The following is a 23130-nucleotide window of genomic DNA, read 5'->3' on the forward strand; positions in this document are numbered from 1 at the left end:
GGATAAGCTCCTTCTGGAAGGAGACTTGAAGTGTGAGAAGGATTCCATGTGAGAAAGAGTCTCCCTTGCTGACTTTGAATATGTGGGAAGCCTCCAGGAGCTAAGCCCCCCGACAGACAATATGGACCTCAGTCCCACAACCACAAGGGCTGCAATTCAGCCAATAATCTGAATGAGCTTGGAAGCAGATTCTTCACCATACGATCCAGAAAGAAAGGCAGCTCAGCCAAAACCTTGATTTCAGCTCTGTGAGACCCTGAGCAGAGAACTCAGTCACATCATGATTGGACTTCTGGCCTATAGGACTATAAGCTAACAGATTGATGTTGTTTTAGGCTGCTCAGTTTGTGGTAATGTGTTATATACATCAATACAAAACTAATATATTAACTTTGTGGTGGGGGGAGTAAACATAGAGAATCACCTCTTTGTAATACATCACAATAAAACCCATAAGTATTAATGCTTTCAATGAAAGGAATGAAACCATAATACAAACCTATCTTGTCAAAAATGTGACATATTCCTTAATTTTTTATTATGTAATATTAGGTGCAAAAAAAGGATACATGCACTATATATGTAAGATTTGATGCATAATCCCAGAATGAACACCTTTGAGCCCACCATTTAATTTAAAAATAGAATATAACCAATGCTGTTGAAGCTATCTGTGTTTTTAGGATTGTTCCCTTCTTTTTCTGGGCCTCCACTTCTCTATTCCAACCAGATAAACTCTATCTTGAAATTTATGTTTATATTTCCTTTGCTTGTATTTGTATTAGCAATAAATTTAATATATGTATGTATCCTTAGATAGCATATTGTTCAGTTTCCCTTGTTTATGAGCTTTATAAAAAATTGTACTCAACGTAGCCCTTTATGGTCTGCCTTTCTTCCACTCAAGGTTATGTTTTTAACATTTTATACCTTGTTGTATATAGTATTGGTTCATTCAATTTTACTGCTATATAATAACCCAATGTATCAACATATTATAATTTATCCAATCTCCTGTTATTGGACATTTTTGTTATATTCATTATTTTTGCTATTAGAAGCAACACTTCCATGACTATTCTTTAACATATTTCCTGGTTTCTCTAAGATGTATACTTACGAGTTAAATTGTTGGATTTTAGGTATGGGCATTCTCAACTTTACAGGTTAATGCCAAATTCTTTTCTAAAGTAATTGTAACAAACTGTAATCTCACTAGCAGCAGTCTTGTCAATATTTATTATTGTTATATTTCCTAATTTCTGCCAATCTAGTGGCTATATCATGTGCTTCATTTTGTCTTAGTTTACATATCTATGTTATTAACGGAAATGTGGGCATTTTCATGTTTAGTGGGCTGTTAGCTTTCTTTTTACATCTTTATTGGAGTATAATTGCTTTACAATGGTGTGTTAGTTTCTGCTTTATAACAAAGTGAATCAGTTATACATATACATATGTTCCCATATCTCTTCCCTCTTGTGTCTCCCTCCCTCCCACCCTTCTTATCCCACTCCTCCAGGCGGTCACAAAGCACCGAGCTGATCTCCCTGTGCTATGCGGCTGCTTCCCACTAGCTATCTATTTTATGTTTGGTAGTGTATATATGTGCATGCCACTCTCTCACTTTGTCCCAGCTTACCCTTCCCCCTCCCCATATCCTCAAGTCCATTCTCTAGTAGGTCTGTGTCTTTATTCCTGTCTTACCCCTAGGTTCTTCATGACATTTTTTTCCCTTAAATTCCATATATATGTGTTAGCATACGGTATTTGTCTTTCTCTTTCTGAATTACTTCACTCTGTATGACAGACTCTAGGTCTATCCACCTCATTACAAATAGCTCAATTTCGTTTCTTTTTATGGCTGAGTAATATTCCATTGTATATATGTGCCACATTTTCTTTATCCATTCATCCGACGATGGACACTTAGGTTGTTTCCATATCCGGGCTATTATAAATAGAGCTGCAATGAACATTTTGGTACATGACTCTTTTTGAATTATGGTTTTCTCAGGGTATATGCCCAGTAGTGGGATTGCTGGGTCATATGGTAGTTCTATTTGTAGTTTATCAAGGAAACTCCATACTGTTCTCCACAGTGGCTGTATCAATTTACATTCCCACCAACAGTGCAAGAGGGTTCCCTTTTCTCCACACCCTCTCCAGCATTTATTGTTTCTAGAATTTTTGATGATGGCCATTCTGACTGGTGTGAGATGATATCTCATCGTAGTTTTGATGTGCATTTCTCTAATGATTAGTGATGTTGAGCATTCTTTCATGTGTTTGTTGGCAGTCTGTATATCTTCTTTGGAGAAATATCTATTTAGGTCTTCTGCCCATTTTTGGATTGGGTTGTTTGTTTTTTTTGTTATTGAGCTGCATGAGCTGCTTATAAATTTTGGAGATTAATCCTTTGTCAGTTGTTTCATTTGCAAATATTTTCTCCCATTCTGAGGGTTGTCTTTTGGTCTTGTTTATGGTTTCCTTTGCTGTGCAAAAGCTTTGAAGTTTCATTAGGTCCCATTTGTTTATTTTTATTTCCATTTCTTTAGGAGGTGGGTCAGAAAGGATCTTGCTGTGATTTATGTCATAGAATGTCCTGCCTATATTTTCCTCTAAGAGTTTGAGGGTGTCTGGCCTTACATTTAGGTCTTTAATCCATTTTGAGATTATTTTTGTGTATGGTGTTAGGAAGTGACCTAATCTCATACTTTTACATGTACCTGTGCAGTTTTCCCAGCACCACTTATTGACGAGGCTGTCCTTTCTCCACTGTACATTCCTGCCTCCTGTGCTTCCTGGACTTGATTAACTATTTCCTTTCCCATATTAGGGAAGTTTTCAACTATAATCTCTTCAAATATCTTCTCAGTCCCTTTCTTTTTCTCTTCTTCTTCTGGAACCCCTATAATTTGAAGGCTGGTGCATTTAATGTTGTCCCAGAGGTCTCTGAGACTGTCCTCTGTTCTTTTAATTCTTTTTTCTTTATTCTGCTCTGCAGTAGTTATTTCCACTATTTTATCTTCCAGGTCACTTATCTGTTCTTCTGCCTCAGTTATTCTGCTACTGATATCATCTAGAGTATTTTTAATTTCATTTATTGTGTTGTTCATCGTTGTTTGTTTCATCTTTAGTTCTTCTAGGTCCTTGTTAAATGTTTCTTGCATTTTGTCCATTCTATTTCCAAGATTTTGGATCATCTTTACTATCATTATTCTGAATTCTTTTTCCAGTAGACTGCCTATTTCCTCTTCATTTGTTAGGTCTGGTGGGTTTTTATCTTGCTCCTTCATCTGCTGTGTGTTTTTCTGTCTTCTCATTTTTCTTATCTTACTGTGTTTGGGGTCTCCTTTTTGCAGGCTGCAGGCTCATAGTTCCCATTGCTTTTGGTGTCTGTCCCCAGTGGCTAAGGTTTGTTCAGTGAGTTGTATAGGCTTCCTGGTGGGGGGACTAGTGCCTGTGTTCTGGTGGATGAGTCTGGATCTTGTCTTTCTGGTGGGCAGGTCCACGTCTGGTGGTGTGTTTTGGGGTGTCTGTGGACTTATTAAGAGTTTAGGCAGTCTCTGTGCTAATGGGTGGGGTTGTGTTCCTATCTTGCTGGTTGTTTGGCATAGGATGTCCAGCACTGTAGCTTGCTGGTCGTTGAGTGAAGCTGCATGTCGCTGTTGAGATGGAGATCTCTGGGAGATTCTCGCTGTTTGATATTATGTGAGCTGGGAGGTCTCTTGTGGACCAGTGTCCTGAACTTGGCTCCTCCACCTCAGAGGCAGAGCACTGACTCCTGGCTGCAGCACCAAGAGCCTTTCATCCACACGGTTCAGAATAAAAGGGAGAAAAATTAGAAAGAAAGAATTAGTAGAAGTAGAAAGAAAGAAAGAAAGAAAGAAAGGAGGGAGGGAGGGAGGGAGGGAGGAAGCAAGGAAGAAAGGAGGGAAGGAAGGAAAAAAGAAAGAAAGAAAGAAGATAAAGTAAAATAAAATAAAATATAAAGTTACTAAAATAAAAAATTATTATTAATAAAAAAATTAAAAACAAACAAAAAAACAAAAGAAAACAAACAAAAAAACGGATGGATAGAACCCTAGGACAAATGGTGGAAGCAAAGCTATACAGCATAAATCTTGCTCTCAAAGTCCACCTCCTCAATTTGGGATGATTCTTTGTCTGTTCATGTATTCCACAGACATCACGTTGATTGTGGAGCTCTAATCCGCTGCTTCTGAGGCTGCTGGGAGAGATTTCCCTTTCTCTTCTTTTTTCTCACAGCTCCCAGGGGCTCAGCTTTGGATTTGGCCCCGCCTCTGCGTGTAGGTCGCTGGAGGGCGTTTAGTCTTCGCTCAGACAGGACGGGGTTAAAGGAGCAGCTGATTCAGGGGCTCTGGCTCACTCAGGCCAGAGGGAGGGAGGGGCACGGAGTGCGGGGCGGGCCTACAGCGGCAGAGGCCTGCGTGACGTTGCACCAGCCTGAGGCGCGCCGTGCGTTCTCCTGGGGAAGTTGTCCCTCTATCGCGGGACCCTGGCAGTGGCGAGCTGCACAGGCTCCCAGAAGGGGAGGTGTGTGGATAGTGACCTGTGCTCGCACACAGGCTTCTTGGTGGCGGCAGCAGCAGCCTTAGTGTCTCATGCCCGTCTCCGGGGTCCGCGCTTTTAGCCGCGGCTCGCGCCCGCCTCTGGAGCTCCTTTAAGCAGCGCTCTTAATCCTCTCTCCCCGCGCACCAGGAAGCAAAGAGGTAAGAAAAAGTCTTTTGCGTCTTCGGCAGCTCCAGACTTTTCTCTGGACTCCCTCCCGGCTAGCCGTGGTGCACTAACCTCCTGCAGGCTGTGTTCACGCCGCCAACCTCAATCCTCTCCCGGCGCTCCTACCGAAGCCTGAGCCTCAGCTCCCAGCCCCGCCCGCTCCGGCGGGTGAGCAGACAAGCCTCGGGCTGGTGAGTGCCGGTCGGCCCTGATCCTCTGTGCGGGAATCTCTCTGCTTTGCCCTCCGCACCCCTGTTGCTGTGCTCTCCTCCGCGGCCTCGAAGCCTTCTCCCTCTGCCACCCGCCGTCTCCGCCCGTGAAGGGGCTTCTAGTGTGTGGAAACTTTTCCTCCTTCACTGCTCCCTCCCACTGGTACAGGTCCCGTCCCTACCCTTTTGTCTGCTTATTCTTTTTTCTTTTGCCCTACCCAGGTACCTGGGAAGTTTCTGGCCTTTTGGGAGGTCTGAGGTCTTCTGCCAGCCTTCAGTAGGTGTTCTGTAGGAGTTGTTCCACGTGTAGATGTATTTCTGGTGTATCTGTGGGGAGGAAGGTGATCTCCGCGTCTTACTCTTCCGCCATCTTCCCGGAAGCCCTCTGTTAGCTTTCTTTTGTAATGCAATTATTGTCCACATCTTTTGGGCATTTTCCTGCTGAGTTATCTGACTTCTTATTGATTCACAGAAGTTTTTGGTGTATTCTGGAAACTAATTTTTTGTCAGTTTTTTGTGTTGCCATTTCTCTCAATAGTTTCTGGTTTGTCTTTTCATTTTCTTTATGGTATCTTTTGATGAAAAGAAGTTCTTAATCTTATTATAATAGAATTTATAAGTCTTTTCCTAAAATTTATAAGTCTTTTCCTTAATAGCTTGTATCTCATTTAAGGAATAATTTGTTATCCCAAATCAATAGTATACTCTCCTAGATTTTGTTCTGAAAGTTTTAAAGTTACCATCACATTTTGTTTATAATGCATTAGAATTTGATTTTTATATATGACATAAGGTATGGTTTCAGTTTATTTTTTCCATGTGGATAATTAGTTGTTTCAACATCATTAAAAAAAACATTGATTTTCTTCTAATTACCTCTAGAGTTGTCTCTGCCAGATATCAAGATGCCATAAATACATAATTCTCTTTTTTGGCACTGCAATTGGTCAATTTCTTTATCTCTGTGCTTATAAGACACTATCTTAATTAAAATAAATTCATAATAAATCTTTGATATTTGATAGGGCAATTTCCCACGTTTTATTTTATTTTCCAGGTTGTTTAGGTCTTTCTTTGGCCATATAAACTTTAGAATCAGCTTGTTAACTTCCTAGAAGAAATCTGTTGGGATTTAGAAAAAACTTTTTTCACAAAAAATTACAAGTGTATATAAAAATAAGTAGAATGGTATAATGATTCATTATTTTATGAGAGAAAATTATTTTTGTAAGGGAATATGGGGGTTTAATCCAGAAAGATGGTATATTAGTTTGCTAGGGTTGCCAAAATAAAGTACCAGAAACTTGGGTGGCTTAAACAATAGAAATATATTGCCTCAAAGTTCTGGAGGCTAGGTGTCTGAGATCAAGGTGTTTGCAGGGTTGGTTCCTTGTGAAGGAAGTTGGTTCCATGCCTTTCTCCTAGTTTCTGTTTGCTGGCAATCTTTGGCGTTCATTGTAGATGGCATTGTCCCTGTGTCTTCATATGGTTTGCCCTCTGTACATGTCTCTCTTCACATGAGGTTCTTTTTATAAGGACAATATTAGATTAAGGGACTACCTTACTCCAGTATAACCTCATCTTAACTAGTTACATCACAATGACCCTATTTCCAAATAAGGTCACATTCTGAGGTACTGGGAGGTGGTTAGGGCTTCAACATATAAATTTTTTGGGGGACACATTTCAACCCATAATGGATAGCTTGAGGTCACAATGTGGAAGGTCTTGGAGAGCATTTGAAAGGGTTTCATATTTGTCCTGTGGGAAGCTTTTGAAAGTTTTTGAACAGAGTAGTGCTTTGATTAAAAGATATTTCTGAAAAACTGATTTGACAGCAGTGTTTTATCAGAGTTATGGTTAAAACATAACATAAGCTCAAAAATGATTTTTTGGGGGGAGCAATATATGGGAATTCACAGATGGGAAACAGAGAATCAGACTTGGAAAAACATAGGACCAAGTACACTCTAAGGGTCAAGTTAGAATGGTCAGAGTGTTAGATCTGACCATTTTCAGTCTTTGTATTACATCTGGTCAATATTGCTATTCTAAGAGGCAGTATGTGATGATTTACCTTGGGTCATAGATCTGCTATTAGGATTTGTAGGTCAAGTCACCTTGATTAACAGTCCAGATACAATGGAGGAGAGGTAGTTATCCAAACGAAAGTTGTAGCACTGTAACTAAAGAGCAAATGTCCACAACAAATGTGTAAGGGAAGAACCTAGAGGCAGGGAGCCAGTGAAAAGATCATTTCAAAAGCACAATATGAGGTGATGAGATAATGGACCAGGGTGAAGGAGGTACTATAAGGTAAATTTGATGGTACCCCAAAACTGATTGATAATGAGGTGGGGTTTGCACAGAGTGATTTGAGGGTGATGACAAAAGCAGTGTGGTCAAGAGGGCAAGCTGGTTTTACCGGAAGGTGTAGAAACACTTCTACTTTTTGGTTGTGTAGCATCTAAACATTCTTCATATTTTGGAAAGATTCCAAAACAAGAAGGTAGAGTCCTACCTTCTACCATGGGAGACAAAAGTGTGTGTTCAGGAGCAGATAATCTCCCTCCAATCTTCTTCATACAGTAGCTGAAGTGTAGGTGATGTCACCTAGGCTGGACACAACAGATACACCGATGTGGAGCTTTAGTTCTTTTGGGAGTGATGGAAGAGGGCAGTGGATGGTCAGAGGTTATTTTTTGTGTGTGGCAGAGTTGTGAATCCGGTAGCATAAGAGTAACTGTTTAGTGGTGATGACATCCTCAGCAGCCTGTGACTGCGGTGGGGTGTGGCTGTGTCTTGGTTTCTGTTTATTTTCGAGGCTGGTTTTCCAGCCCTCCCATCAATCCTGTGAGCTAGCCTCTATAGACTTCCAAACAATTCATTTCTACTTAAGTGGAGAGTTTGTTCCTTTTGTTTGGAAAGATGGATGATGATGTACAGAGGCCACCGCAGGGTCGACAGTGACTGGCATTTTAGTCATGATGAGTGAAAGCAAACAGTGTGACAGTCACACAGAAATGTTCAGAGTCAGCTGGATAAGGGCAAGCAGTGCATTCAAGGGGTCAGTAGTGGAGGTAGTTTGTTAGTATCTACCTAAATGTGGTTAAGACAGTTATGACAGTGGATGAATTTGCTGGGGAGAGAGAGTATGAAGAGTGAGAATGCCTAGGGCTAATCTTCGGACTATATCACAGTGAGAGGATAGAACAAAAAAATAAACAACAGCAATCACAGAGGTGGGCAGAAAGGCAATACAGTTCAATCAGGTACGTCAAAGAAGCAGAGAAGTTCAAGGAGAAGCTGAAAAGTCAAATGGTCCATGAAGTGTTCAAAGAGAAGGTGCAATAAGTGTTCAAAGAGAATGAGAACTAAGTATAATTTATTCAGTTTGTCACGGGTAGCATTTAAAAAATTATGGATATCAAAGCAAAATATAACATATGTAGTGCTAACGCTCATTTGAATGTGGAAGGTCCTGTGATAAGCACTGTATATTATTGTACGGAAAATAGATATTATTTTCTGCCTTATGTACCTAAAGAAACTGAAACTTTGTGAAATGAAGTAATATGCCTGTGTTCACATGGCCAATAACTTGCAGATCTGGAATAGAAACAGGTTTGTAGGATTCCAGCAACCATGCTCTTAACCACTGCACTATAGTTAGTTCACAAGCATGGCAATACAAATGTTTTTTTTTTTTTTTCGGCGGTACGTGGGCCTCTCACTGTTGTGGCCTCTCCTGTTGCGGAGCACAGGCTCCGGACGTGCAGGCTCAGCAGCCATGGCTCACGGGCCCAGCCGCTCCGCGGCATGTGGGATCTTCCCGGACCGGGGCACGAACCCGTGTCCCCTGCATCGGCAGGTGGACTCTCAACCACTGTGCCACCAACGAAGCCCATGCAAATGTATTTTAATATACAACTTAAAGCTGAGTTTGCCAGTCCTGTTAAACTTCTTGCTACAACCCAGCAATCTCTCATCCTGTTGATTCATTTGCACCTTGCACCATTTTATAGTTTCATTCTATTGGATCTTTGCCACTTATATATGCAATCACATATGGCCCAGTTTTTAAAATGAACTGTGGTTATGCGTGTAATCTTTGGATTTGAATGATTCTTAGTACCAGAAAGTATACTGAACTTTTGAAAAATATGGACGCCTCTCCTCTCATAATTTGGTTGTTTTGACTTCAGAAAAACAAATGTACATTATCTTCAATAGTTTCCTTAAAATTCACCAGAACACTGATAAAAATCATGTATGCAATGATTTACATGAATGTATATATATGTAAATATATCTAAAATATATCTTTATCTTTAATACAACATTTTAATTTTAGCCTACAAAGAGGAAAACATTCCGAAGTCATCATTTCCCTTGCCTTTTTCCTTTCTCTCTCTTTCATTTTCACATCATAATTTGTTATGGACCTAATAGGGTTTAACTCTTGGCTGTGTCACTTATTAAGTATTTGGCCCTAGGCCAGATATTCAACCACTCCAAGTCTCCATTTTCTCACCTGGAAGTGAAGACTATAAAGGTACCTACTTTTTTGGGTTCCTGTGAGGACTCAGATACATTGTGTAGAGCTAAGAATAGTGCCAGACACAGGTTCTCTCAATCTCAATGCAGTGGGCAGGAAAACTTGCTTGCTGGTCTTAGCATGTAGTTGGTTTAGAGCATTCAAATGTCTGTTCCCATCTCTTCTTCCCACCAATTGCCTTCTCTGCTTCATCTTTCCATGTTTTCCACTTTTCATGAAAATATGATTTAAAAGTATTCTTATGTGGCCCTTCTGACTAACCTTACAAATATGATCATTTCATTCACTCAAGTGTTTTTTCAACTTGTAAGTCATTTGTTTCTCACCGTTGCATCATTTTACAGTTCCTTTGTATATCAAGTTATATGTATTTTCAAATTATTTTTCCCACTCCTATTTCTTTGTGTGTGTTGTTGTTATGATGTTGTAGAGGATGTGTTGGGAGAATTAAGTTACAATTCATGCCCTGATACTAACCATCTGTGTTGCGTTGAACAAATCCTTTATGTTGTCTGGGTCTCATTTTTAACTTCTGGAAAATAGGGGATTGGGCTAAGAATGAAAGCTAACATTGAGTGTTTTCTGTGTGCTAGCCACTTTTCCATACGTTTTATAATAATCTATGAAGTAAGCTCTGTGATTATGTCCATTTTACATGAGACAACTGGGGCTTACACTGCTAACTAATTTGTTTCACCTGAGCCAAGTCTGTTTAACATTTGAGTTTGCACTTTAATATCTATAATGATTCTAGAAGGTAATGAACTGCTTGGAATCTAGACTGACATTCTGTTCAGTTTTTTGTTTGTGTATTTTTTTATATATAATTTTTGCACAAAGCAGGGCCAATAGTCTTGATTACCTATCCACTTCAAAATGAAAATTGTTTAGGACTGCTTTGAGGAACTGTAGCTAACCAAACTTTGGGTAAGTTAAAAAAAAAAAAACCCTTATACATGCATTATCAACATTTTGGAAAGAATAAAACTCATTTAAAAAATATTTTGTTTCAGAAAGCATTTAAAAATATAAAACTCAGACTTTTGAATTCAAAATTCTTAGGGGATTCTTATTTCTATCTATGGCTATAGAACTAGGTCCCAGAGTAATGTATAAGATTTTTGTTGTTGTTGTTCTTAACCTTTAAGAATTTATGTTGACTTTGGAATAAATAGTTGTATTTTTGTCTCAAAAATCTGATAAAGATGGTAAATTGGTGTTTACACAGTTTGAGGAAAATAGACCATTAGAGAAGCCAGAGCTAGACCATCTTCTGAGCTGGTTAATTCTCCCATAATGTTAGGAAACTGAACAAATTTTAAAAGGTTCTAAGTTCTCTACTGCCTGCTTGAATTCCTGTCTCTAATGGGAATTATTCAGACCTCTGGAAAAGAGTATGAGTCTTTTTAGGGCTAGCCAAAATTCTAGAGAATTAAAACAAAATATTATCTAACCTTCAGAGCCAAATAGGTTTTCTTTTGTTTGATTTACCATACCTATCAACGTTTCCTAGAATGTGATCCATAAAACACGATTTCTTTGAAAAAAGGATTCTGTGTTCAGATATATTTGGGTAACTCTGGGTGAAATAAAACTGAAAAAAAATGTTTTAAATTGTAGTTCTTCTCAGAGTATTTAGTATTGGAAATGCATTTAATTTTTTGATTGGCAAATTCTCGTTAAACACCTTCCAGGGCCAGACACTGTAGTAGCATTTGGGGCATAGTAGATGCATTATTCCTGCCTTTAGTGAAGTAAGGGCTGGTGAGAATCTCTTGTCATTCTGCAAGCAAATGTAAGGTATGCAGTTTCTCTTACTTTTTAGACCACAGGAATCTTTTCTTCCTTCCTTCTTTATAGTGGAGCACTTCTGGAGACTATCTTTCGGAGGAACATGCTTTGAGAAAAGGTAGGACTACATTTACTAATAGATTCCCTTTATATGACTTTTCTTAGTGTTTTCCCTGAGAAGTCCAGATGCTAGAGAACAAGGCCAGGATGGAAGCAATGAAATAGACCCAACTGATGACTTTACACACCTAGGTTACCTAAGTGCACCCAGCCACGGTGAGGTCAGCACCGGGAACATAGGGACAAGATGGGACACAAGTACTTTGAAGTAGTGAAGTTTTTCAATGATTTAATATCAACAGAGATGCTGATGGATAGCATTTATATTTGGAATTTTTCAAAATATCAATTATCAGTTTGAATTCTAACCAGAGGGTGCATTATCTTTTTTTCTTCCTGGTGGTGGGGAGATGACACCAGGAGATTTCTTTGTGCTCAGAGGATTAAAGAACTCTGGGTATCTTTTCTTTGTGGAGAAGAACCAAGGAGGCAAAGGTTTGAGACGGTGAGAGCAAAGGTGGTGGGTGAGAGAAGAACATGAATCAGGAACACAAGTTGCGGACCTGAAGTATTTCCAACCAGTACTATAAACTAGTCACTTTGCAGAAGTGTTGAGGGTTCTGTGGACAGCAGGTCTTACACTTATATGTACGATTTTACATATAAATATGTAAGACCTGCTGTCCATGGAACGCTCAACACTGTTCTACAAAATGACTAGTTTATAGTACTGAGATGGTATCAGGAAAGGACAAGGCTTTCGATGTTAGATAGATCTGGATTTGAAACTGAGCTTCTTCATTTCTTATTGGGTGCCTGTGACATAATTATTATGCTCTCAACTATGTGCAAAAGTTCTGTGAAGGTTACAAAGATGGAACAAACAGGAACTTTGTCCTCAAAGAGCTAATGATTTGAATAGGAGATAAGGCATGTACTTTTACCTATGATATAAGGGAGAAAATGAATAAGGATCATAGAGATTATGCAGCGCTATTCAACCTTATATTTTCTGTTTACAATTTCATTCCTTTGAAATAAGGGCCTTTCATTTGCATCTGAAGACTGTATCATAGTGAATCTAATTTCTTAAGAAAGAATACTTTGTTGCCAAACACACCGAAATCACACATATTTTTACTATGCCTGTTTCTAGCAAGTTTTGCTTTTATTTGTTACAATTAGGCATTAAACAGATAATGCTATTTCTACTCATAAACAATTTGAATAATTTGTATAGTATTTTCTAAGTTTCAGCCTGCTTTCACATCTATTTTCTTATTTGTTCCTTGTAATAATTAGATGTGGTAGGAAAGGTACTAGCATTTCTTTTCAACACATGAAGAAACTGAGGCTCAAGATCATTCAGTGATTTACCCAAGTTCAGCAAATGAGGTAGAGTTGGAAATAAAACCACAGTTAATTGTTTCCAATTCCTGTGTTCTTTCTTGCAGATTGTGGTTTGCCAGCTTTTGGACTTCAGAATCTTAAAAAGGCCTCAAACTTATTCCAAGAGATTAGTGAATCCAAATATATACCAAAAATTAACTATAGTCTAAAGAAATACATTCTCACACATATATTCTCCATGCAGTTAAGATGCTATTATGACAAAGATAATGTAACCTCAGTTAAAAATATAATTAATTCATACTTTTTTTGTTGTTTTGCATTTTCTTCAACTATCATAACCAGTGTCCATTTATTATTATTATTAACACAGAAAAGGAATCCTTGATGCCTACTCCTCTAGAAGGAAAATCATCAACTATTTTAAATAAAATGCAAATCAATCAATTGAAAACAACACTGCAGAGGAAGCTTTTTTCTTTCTTGTCTTTCTTCCTTCCTTCCTTCCTCCCTCCCTCCCTCCCTCCCTCCCTTCCTCTCTTCCTTCCTTCCTTCCTTCCTTCTTTCCTTCCTGCTGGTCAATGATTTGGAAGCCTGTGGTTTCTTTGTAGTCCAAAGTGCTATTTTTAGTCTGCGCCCAAAGTCCTGGAATTCTCATATTGACACAGATGGCCAAATTTTCCTCTTGACCAAACTATTGGTGAGACAGGATACAGAAGTCTGTTTCTACCTTTATTTTTGTAATTGCTCTTAACATCTTATGAGATATTCTTAGAATATTTATGATTAGGTGATCCAGAAAAAAAAATTATCCTATAATTTTATATCAGATTAAACTAAAAACTGGTTCTGCTACTGTAACATGAAATGATAAAATCTTTCCATTTAAGTCCTCAATTAAAAGAAACAACTTTTTAATTGAGATTTTAAAAAAAAACAAAACTGTGCTATTTTAGGCCTGGAAAAGAACAATGGCAGACCATATGGAAGAAAATCACACAAGAGCGACTTCCCTGGTGGTGCAGTGGTTGGAAGTCCACCTGCCAATGCAGGGGACATGGGTTCGAGCCCTGTCTGGGAAGATCCCACATTCCGCAGAGCAACGAAGCCCGTGCGCCACAACTACTGAAGCCCGTGTACCTCGAGCCCATGCTCTGCAACAAGAGAAGCCACCGCAATGAGAAGCCCGCGCCCCACAACGAAGAGTAGCCCCCGCTTGCCGCAACTAGAGAAAGCCTGCGCTCAGCAAAGAAGAACCAATGCAGACAAAAATAAATTAATTAATTATTTAAAAAAAAAATCACACAAGAGAATGGTGAAATAGGAAGGAGAATCATATCAGCCCCCTCTTTCTATCCCCCTCTCCATTTGTCCCTCATTGCTAGAACACTTTTGATGGTGAAAGAAAATGCTATTAATAATTATGTTGTTATATATTGGACAGTCTGCCCCTAGGAAACTGGGAATCACGATCTTTTTACTTATCACAACAGAACCAAACATAAGAATCAGCTTCAGTAAGGTATGTTTTAAAACATTTGGAAAATTTTAGAATTCCTTTCCCACTCTCTCACACTTGAACTATGACTCCCTGTATTAGCAAAGTGGTATGCGTGCTTCGTTGCTTTATTGTTCAAAGACAGCAAGAATAGAATTCCCTTTAAAATATGTTTGAGTGGTACTCCCATTAATCCTTGTGTTTTAGTTTCATAAGTCTTAGTACTACAGATAAGTGGTTGACAAAAGCAAGTCTTGCCAAATATGCAAATAAGGGAGAATAATTTAAATATTTCTACTTAAAAATGAGTGTGTTCTATTTTTTAAGGAAGTAAAAAGGAAATTCAGTTCAAAAAGATATTTTTCTAAGAATTAATATAAATTTTCAAATTGTTTAACATCTTTTCCCATTTTTCTTCATTAAGTTCACCATTTCTTGTACTCTGCTTTTTTTCCATTAATTTAATTTGTTTGCATGTTGCCACTTCCTACTGGTTAATTATTGGCTAATTTATTTTAAAAAGATGAAAATGGTTGACTATTCTAAAGATTAAAAAGCAGACCTCTCCCCCACTAACGTAGATGATGTGCTGAGACTCTTACAAATATTCCAAAAGGAAATAATTCCAAGAAAATAATTTATAATTATTTTTAAAGAAAGAGAAAACACAATGTGCTTTAATACCCAGAAAAGATGGCTGACATAATCACATAAGTATTCTGACCATCTTTTCAGGAATTTAAGGAGACCAGTACTGGTAGATTATGTTTAGAACCTTTTTGCTATTGCAAGGAGAGGGAAGGAAGTTGGTAAATTTTAAAGAATATAGTTGGAAAATTTTTTTCAGGATTTTAGATGGTTTAAGTTGTTTTTTATTTATGCAAAATTATATACTTTTAAAAATTTTGTGCTCTGCTTGCAAACAATTTTTCAGTCAACTCTCATTATTCATGGTGTTTATTTCTATCACGTCACTATGAATACTGAAGTTCCACTCCTAGGCAAAATATAGAGTTAAGTTCCTGTGAATCTCCGGTCACAACATTTTTTTTTTTTTTAACATCTTTATTGGAGTGTAATTGCATTACAATGGTGTGTTAGTTTCTGCTTTATAACAAAGTGAATCAGTTATACATATACATATGTTTCCATATCTCTTCCCTCTTGCGTCTCCCTCCCTCCCACCCTCCCTATCCCACCCCTCTAGGTGGTCACAAAGCACTGAGCTGATCTCCCTGTGCTATGCGGCTGCTTCCCACTAGCTATCTATTTTACGTTTGGTAGTGTATATATGTGCATGCCACTCTCTCACTTTGTCCCAGCTTACACTTCCCCCTCCCCATAGCCTCAAGTTCATTCTCTAGTAGGTCTGTGTCTTTATTCTCGTCTTGCCACTAGGTTCTTCATGACCATTTTTTTTTCTTAGATTCCATATATATGTGTTAGCATATGGCATTTGTTTTTCTCTTCCTGACTTACTTCACTCTGTATGACAGACTCTAGGTCCATCCACCTCGCTACAAATAACTCAATTTGGTTTCTTTTTATGGCTGAGTAATATTCCATTGTATATATATGCCACATCTTCTTTATCCATTCATCTGTCAATGGACACTTAGGTTACTTCCATGTCCTGGCTATGGTAAATACAGCTGCAATGAACATTTTGGTACATGTCTCTTTTTGAATTATGGTTTTCTCAGGGTATATGCCCAGTAGTGGGATTGCTGGGTCATATGGTAGTTCTATTTTTAGGTTTTTAAGGAACCTCCATACTGTTTTCCATAGTGGCTGTATCAATTTACATTCCCACCAACAGTGCAAGAGGGTTCCCTTTTCTCCACACCCTCTCCAGCATTTATCGTTTGTGGATTTTTTGATGATGGCCATTCTAACCAGTGTGAGATGATATCTCATTGTAGTTTTGATTTGCATTTCTCTAATGATTAATGATGTTGAGCATTCTTTCATGTGTTTGTTGGCAATCTATATATCTTCTTTGGAGAAATGTCTGTTTAGGTCTTCTGCCCGTTTTTGGATTGGGTTGTTTGTTTTCTTGATATTGAGCTACATGAGCTGCTTGTAAATTTTGGAGATTAATCCTTTGTCAGTTGCTTCATTTGCAAATATTTTCTCCCATTCTGAGGGTTGTCTTTTGGTCTTGTTTATGGTTTCCTTTGCTGTGCAAAAGCTTTGAAGTTTCATTAGGTCCCATTTGTTTATTTTTGTTTTTATTTCCATTTCTCTAGGAGGTGGGTCAAAAAGGATCTTGCTGTGATTTATGTCATAGAGTGTTATGCCTATGTTTTCCTCTAAGAGTTTGAGGGTGTCTGGCCTTACATTTAGGTCTTTAACCCATTTTGACTTTATTTTGTGTATGGTATTAGGGAGTGTTCTAATTTCATACTTTTACAAGTAACTGTCCAGTTTTCCCAGCACCACTTTTTGAAGAGGCTCTTTTCTCCACTGTATATTCTTGCCTCCTTTATCCAAGATAAGGTGACCATATGTGTGTGGGTTTATCTCTGAGCTTTCTATCCTGTTCCATTGATCTATCTTTCTGTTTTTCTGCCAGTACCATACTGTCTTGATTACTGTAGCTTTGTAGTATAGTCTGAGTCAGGTAGTCTGATTCCTCCAACCCCGTTTTTCTTTCTCAAGATTGCTTTGGCTATTCAGGGTCTTTAGTGTTTCCATACAAATTATGAAATTTTTTGTTCTGGTTCTGTGAAAAATGCCAGTGGTAGTTTGATAGGGATTGCATTGAATCTGTAGATTGCTTTGGGGAGTAGAGTCATTTTCCCAATGTTGATTCTTCCAATCCAAGAACATGGTATATCTCTCCATCTATTTGTATCATCTTTAATTTCTTTCATCAGTGTCTTATAATTTTCTGCATACAGGTCTTTTGTCTCCTTAGGTAGGTTTATTCCTAGATATTTTATTCTTTTTGTTGCAATGGTAAATGAGAGTGTTTTCTTAATTTCACTTTCAGATTTTTCATCATTATATAGGAATGCTAGAGATTTCTGTGCATTAACTTTGTATCCTTCTACTTTACCAAATTCATTGATTAGTTCTAGTAGTTTTCTGGTAGCATCTTTAGGATTCTCTATGTATAGTGTCATGTCATCCTCAAACATTGACAGCTGTACTTCTTCATTTCCGATTTGGATTCCTTTTATTTCTTTTTCTTCTCTGATTGCTGTGGCTAAAACTTCCAAAACTATGTTGAATAATAGTGGTGAGAGTGAGCAACCTTGTCTTGTTCCTGATCTTAGTGGAAATAATTTCAGTTTTTCACCATTGAGAATTATGTTGGCAGTTGGTTTGTCATTTATAGCCTTTATTATGTTGAGGAAAGTTCCCTCTATGCCTACTTTCTGCAGGGTTTTTATCATAATTGTGTGTTGAATTTTGTTGAAAGCTTTCTCTGCATCTATTGAGATGATCATATGGTTTTTATTCTTCAGTTTGTTAATATGGTGTATCACATTGATTGATTTGTGTATATTGAAGAATCCTTGCATTCCTGGGATAAACCCCAATTGATCATAGTGTATGATCATATTAATGTGCTGTTGGATTCTGTTTGCTAGTATTTTGTTGAGGATTTCTGCATCTGTGTTCATCAGTGATATTGGCCTGTTGTTTTCTTTTTTTGTGTCATCTTTGTCTGGTTTTGGTATCAGGGTGATGGAGTCTCGTAGAATGAGTTTGAGAGTGTTCCTCCCTCTGCTATATTTTGGAAGAGTTTGAGAAGGATAGGTGTTAGCTGTTCTGTAAATGTTTGATAGAATTCGCCTATGAAGCCATCTAGTCCTGGGCTTTTGTTTGTTAGAAGATTTTTAATCACAGTTTCAATTTCAGTGCTTGTGATTGGTCTGTTCATATTTTCGATTTCTTCCTGGTTCAGTCTTGGCACGTTGTGCATTTCTAAGAATTTGTCCATTTCTTCCAGGTTGTCCATTTTATTGGCATAGAGTTACTTGTAGTAATCTCTCATGATCCTTTGTATTTCTGCAGTGTCAGTTGTTACTTCTTCTTCATTTCTAATTGTATTGATTTGAGTCTTCTCCCTTTTTTTCTTGATGAGTCTGGCTAAAGGTTTACCAATTTTGTTTATCTTCTCAAAGAACCAGATTTTAGTTTTATTGATCTTTGCTATCATTTCCTTCATTTCTTTTTCATTTATTTCTGATCTAATCTTTATGATTTCTTTCCTTCTGCTAACTTTGGGGTTTTTTTGTTCTACTTTCTCTAATTGCTTTAGGTGTAAGGTTAGGTTGTTTATTTGAGATATTTCTTGTTTCTTAAGGTAGGACTGTATTGCTAGAAACTTCCCTCTTAGAACTGCTTTTGCTGCATCCCATAGGTTTTGGGTCATCATGTTTTCATTGTCATTTGTTTCTAGATATTTTTTGATTTCCTCTTCGATTTCTTCAGTGATCTCTTGTTTATTAAGTAGTGTATTGTTTAGCCTCCATGTGTTCTTATTTTTTACAGATTTTTCCTGTAATTGATATTTAGTCTCATAACATTGTGGTCAGAAAAGATACTTGATCCAATTTCAATTTTCTTAAATTTACCAAGGCTTGATTTGTGACCCAAGATATGGTCTATCCTGGAGAATGTTCCATGAGCACTTGAGAAGAATGCGTATTCTGTTGTTTTTGGATGGAGTGTCCTATAAATATCAATTAAGTCCACCTTGTTTAATGTATCATTTAAATCTTGTGTTTCCTTATTTACTTTCATTTTGGATGATCTGTCCATTGGTGAAAGTGGGGTGTTAAAGTCCCCTACTATGACTGTTTTACTATTGGTTTCCCCTTTTATGGCTGTTAGTATTTGCCTTATGTATTGAGGTGCTCCTATGTTGGCTGCATAAATATTTACAATTATTATACCTCCTTCTTGGATCAATCCCTTGATCCTTATGTAGTGTCCTTTTTTGTCTCTTGTAATAGTCTTTATTTTAAAGTCTGTTGTGTCTGATATGAGAATTGCTACCCCAGCTTTCTTTTGATTTCCATTTGCTTGGAATATCTTTCTCAATCCCCTCACTTTCAGTCTGTATGTGTCCCTAGGTCTGAAGTGGGTCTCTTGTAGACAGCATATATACAAGTCTTGTTTTTGTATCCATTCAGCCAGTCTATGTCTTTTGGTTGGAGCATTTAATGCATTTACATTTAAGGTAATTATCGATATGTATGTTCCCATTACCATTTTCTTAATTGTTTTGGGTTTGTTATTGTAGATCTTTTCCTTCTCTTGTGTTTCTTGCCTAGAGAAGTTCCTTTAGCATTTGTTGTAAAGCTGGTTTGGTGGTGCTGAATTCTCTTAGCTTTTGCTTGTCTGTAAAGCTTTTAATTTCTCCATCAAATCTGAATGAGATGCTAGCTGGGTAGACTAATCTTGGTTATAGGTTTTCCTCCTTCATCACTTTTAATGTCCTGCCAGTCCCTTCTGGCTTGCAGAGTTTCTGCTGAAAGATCAGCTGTTAACCTTATGGGGATTCCCTTATGTGTTACTTGTTGTTTTTCCCTTGCTGCTTTTAATATTTTTTCTTTGTATTAATTTTTGATAGTTTTATTAATATGTGTCTTGGCGTGTTTCTCCTTGGATTTATCTTGTATGGGACTCTGTGCTTCCTGGACTTGATTGACTATTTCCTTTCCCATATTAGGGAAGTTTTCAACCATAATCTCTTCAAATATTTTCTCAGTCCCTTTCTTTTCCTCTTCGTCTTCTGGGACCCCTATAATTTGAATGTTGGTGTGTTAAATGTTGTCCCAGAGGTCTCTGAGACTGTCCTCAGTTCTTTTCATTCTTTTTTCTCTATTCTGCTCTGCAGTACTTATTTCCACTATTTTATCTTCCTGGTCACTTATCTGTTCTTCTGCCTCAGTTATTCTGCTATTGATCCCTTCTAGAGAATTTTTAATTTCATTTATTGTGTTGTTCATCACTGTTTGTTTGCTCTTTAGTTCTTCTTGGGCCTTGTTAAACGTTTCTTGTATATTCTCTATTCTATTTCCAGTATTTTGGATCATCTTTACTATCATTTTTCTGAATTCGTTTTCAGGTAGACTGCCTATTTCCTCTTCATTTGTTAGGTCTGGTTGGTTTTTGCCTTTCTCCTTCATCTGCTGTTTGTTTTCCTGTTTTCTTATTTTGATTAACTTACTGTGTTTGGGGTCTCCTTTTCGCAGGCTGCAGGTTCTTAGTTCTTGTTGTTTTTGGTGTCTGTCCCCAGTGGCTAAAGTTGGTTCAGTGGGTTGTGTAAACTTCCTGGTGGAAGGGACTACTGCCTGTGTTCTGGTGGATGAGGCTGGATCTTGTCTTTCTGGTGGGCAGGTCCACGTCTGATGGTGTGTTTTGGGATGTCTGTGGCTTTATTATGATTTTAGGCAGCCTCTCTGCTAATGGATGGGGTTGTGTTCCTGTCTTGCTAGTTGTTTGGCATAGGATGTCCTGCACTGTAGCTTGCCAGTCGTTGAGTGAAGCTGGGTCTTCACATTGAGTTGGAGATCTGTGGGAGATTTTCTCCGTTTGATATTACGTGGAGCTGTGAGGTCTCTTGTGGACCAGTGTCCTGAACTTGGCTCTCCCACCTCAGAGGCACAACCCTGACGCCTGGCTGGAGCATCAAGTGCCTGTCACCCACATGGCTCAGAATAAAAGGGAGAAAAAATAGAAAAAGAAAGAAAGAAAGAAAGAAGGAAAGAAAGAAAGAGAGGGAAAGAAAGAAGATAAGATAAAGTAAAGTAAAATAAACTTATTAAAATAAAAAATAATTATTAAGAAAAATTTTTGAAAAAGAAAAGGAAAAAAACCAGAAATGGACAGACAGAACCCTGGGACAAATGGTAAAAGCAAAGCTATACAGACAAAATCACAGACAGAAGCATACACATACACACACTCACCAAAAGAGAAAAAGTGGGGAAAAAAATATATATCTTTGCTCTCAAAGTCCACCTCCTCAATTTGGGATGATTCATTTTCTATTCAGATATTCTACAGATGCAGGGTACATCAAGCTGATTGTGGAGATTTAATCCGGTGCCCCTGAGGCTGCTGGGAGATGTTTCCCTTTCTCTCCTTCGTTCACACAGCTCCCGGGGTTCAGCTTTGGATTTGGCCCCTCCTCTGCGTTTAGGTCACCTGAGGGTGTCTGTTCTCTGAGACAGGACGGGGTTAAAGGAGCAGCTGATTCGGGGGCTCTCGCTCATTCAGGCCGGGGGGAGGGAGGGGTATGGATGCAGGGCGAATCTGTGGCGGCAGAGGCCAGCGTGACTTTGCAACAGCCTGAGGCGCGCTGTGCGTTCTCCCGGGGAAGTTGTCCCTGGATCCCGGGACCCTGGTAGTGGCGGGCTGCACAGGCTCCCAGGACGGGAGGTGTGGATAGTGACCTGTGGTCTCACACAGGCTTCTTGGTGTGAGCAGCAGCAGCTTTAGCGTCCCATGCCCATCTCTGGGGTCCGCGCTGATAGCCACGGCTAGCACCCGTCTCTGGAGCTCCTTTAAGGGGTGCTCTGAATCCTCTCTCCTCGCGCACCAGGAAACAAAGAGGGAAGAAAAAGTCTCTTGCCTCTTCGGCAGGTCCAGACTTTTCCCCGGACTCCCTCCCAGCTAGCTGTGGCGCACTAGCCCCCTTCAGGCTGTGTTCAGGCAGCCAACCCCAGTCCTCTCCAGGTGCTCCGGCCGAAGCCTGAGCCTCAGCTCCCAGCCCTGCCCGCCCCGGCGGGGGAGCAGACAAGCCTCTTGGGCTGGTGAGTGCCGCTCAGCACCGATCCTCTGTACGGAAATCTCTCCGCTTTTCCCTCCGCACCCCTGTTGTTGCGCTCTCCTCCGCAGCTCCGAGGCTCCCCACCTCCGCCACCCACAGTGTCTGCCCGGGAAGGGGCTTCCTAGTGTGTGGAAACCTTTTCTCCTTCACAGCTCCCTCCCAGATGTGCAGGTCCCGTCCCTATCCTGTCTCTGATTTTTCTTTTTTTTTTTTTTTTTTGCCCTACCCAGGTACGTGGGGAGTTTCTTGCCTTTTGGGAGGTCTGAGGTCTTCTGCCAGCGTTCAGTAGGTGTTCTGTAGGAGTTGTTCCACGTGTAGATGTATTTCTGATGTATTTGTGGAGAGGAAGGTGATCTCTGTGTCTTACTCTTCCGCCATCTTGAAGTTCCTCTTCAGGTCACAACATTTTTATCAACTTATCAATATATAACCTTGGGGCTTCCCTGGTGGCGCAGTGGTTGAGAGTCCGCCTGCCGATGCAGGGGACACGGGTTCATGCCCCGGTCCGGGAAGATCCCACATGCCGCGGAGCGGCTGGGCCCGTGAGCCATGGCCGCTGAGCCTGCGTGTCCGGAGCCTGTGCTCCACAACAGGGGAGGCCACAACAGTGAGAGGCCTGCGTGTCGCAAATAAATAAATAAATAAAATAAAATAAATTAAAAAAAATATATATATAACCTTGTTTTTAATAGGTGTTTCATTAAAAAAAAATTTTTTATTGGAGTATAATTGCTTTACAATGGTGTGTTAGTTTCTGCTGTACAGCAAAGTGAATCAGCTATACATATACATATATTCCCTCGTTTTTGGATTTCCTTCCCATTTAGGTCACCACTGAGCAATGAGCAGAGCACCCTGTGCTATACAGTAGGTTCTCGTTAGTTATCTGTTTTATACATAGTAGTGCATATATGTCAATCCCAATCTCCCAATTCATCCCACCATCTCCTTCCCCCTTGGGATCCATATGCTTGTTCTCTATGTCTGTGTCCTTATTTCTTTTTCTCTTTCTTTCTTTTTTTTTTTTTTTTTTTTGTGGTACACGGGCCTCTCACTGTTGTGGCCTCTCCCCTTGCGGAGCACAGGCTCTGGACGCGCAGGCTCAGCAGCCATGGCTCACGGGACC

General features: G+C 39.1%; 1 protein-coding gene across 1 annotated transcript in view; it reads left to right on the top strand.

Moving 5' to 3' along the window:
- The first annotated feature begins 4479 nt into the window (after nt 1-4479).
- LOC307185908 (uncharacterized protein) overlaps nt 4480-23130 on the top strand; it is a 390038-nt gene continuing 371387 nt past the window's right edge. Inside the window, exon 1 of the transcript XR_013828205.1 lies at nt 4480-4736. The gene's annotated coding sequence lies outside the window, so the exon portion shown is untranslated. The remainder of the gene's footprint in view (nt 4737-23130) is intronic.

This window comes from Stenella coeruleoalba (assembly GCF_951394435.1).
Source record: "Stenella coeruleoalba genome assembly, chromosome: 4".
NCBI classification, from domain to species: domain Eukaryota; kingdom Metazoa; phylum Chordata; class Mammalia; order Artiodactyla; family Delphinidae; genus Stenella; species Stenella coeruleoalba.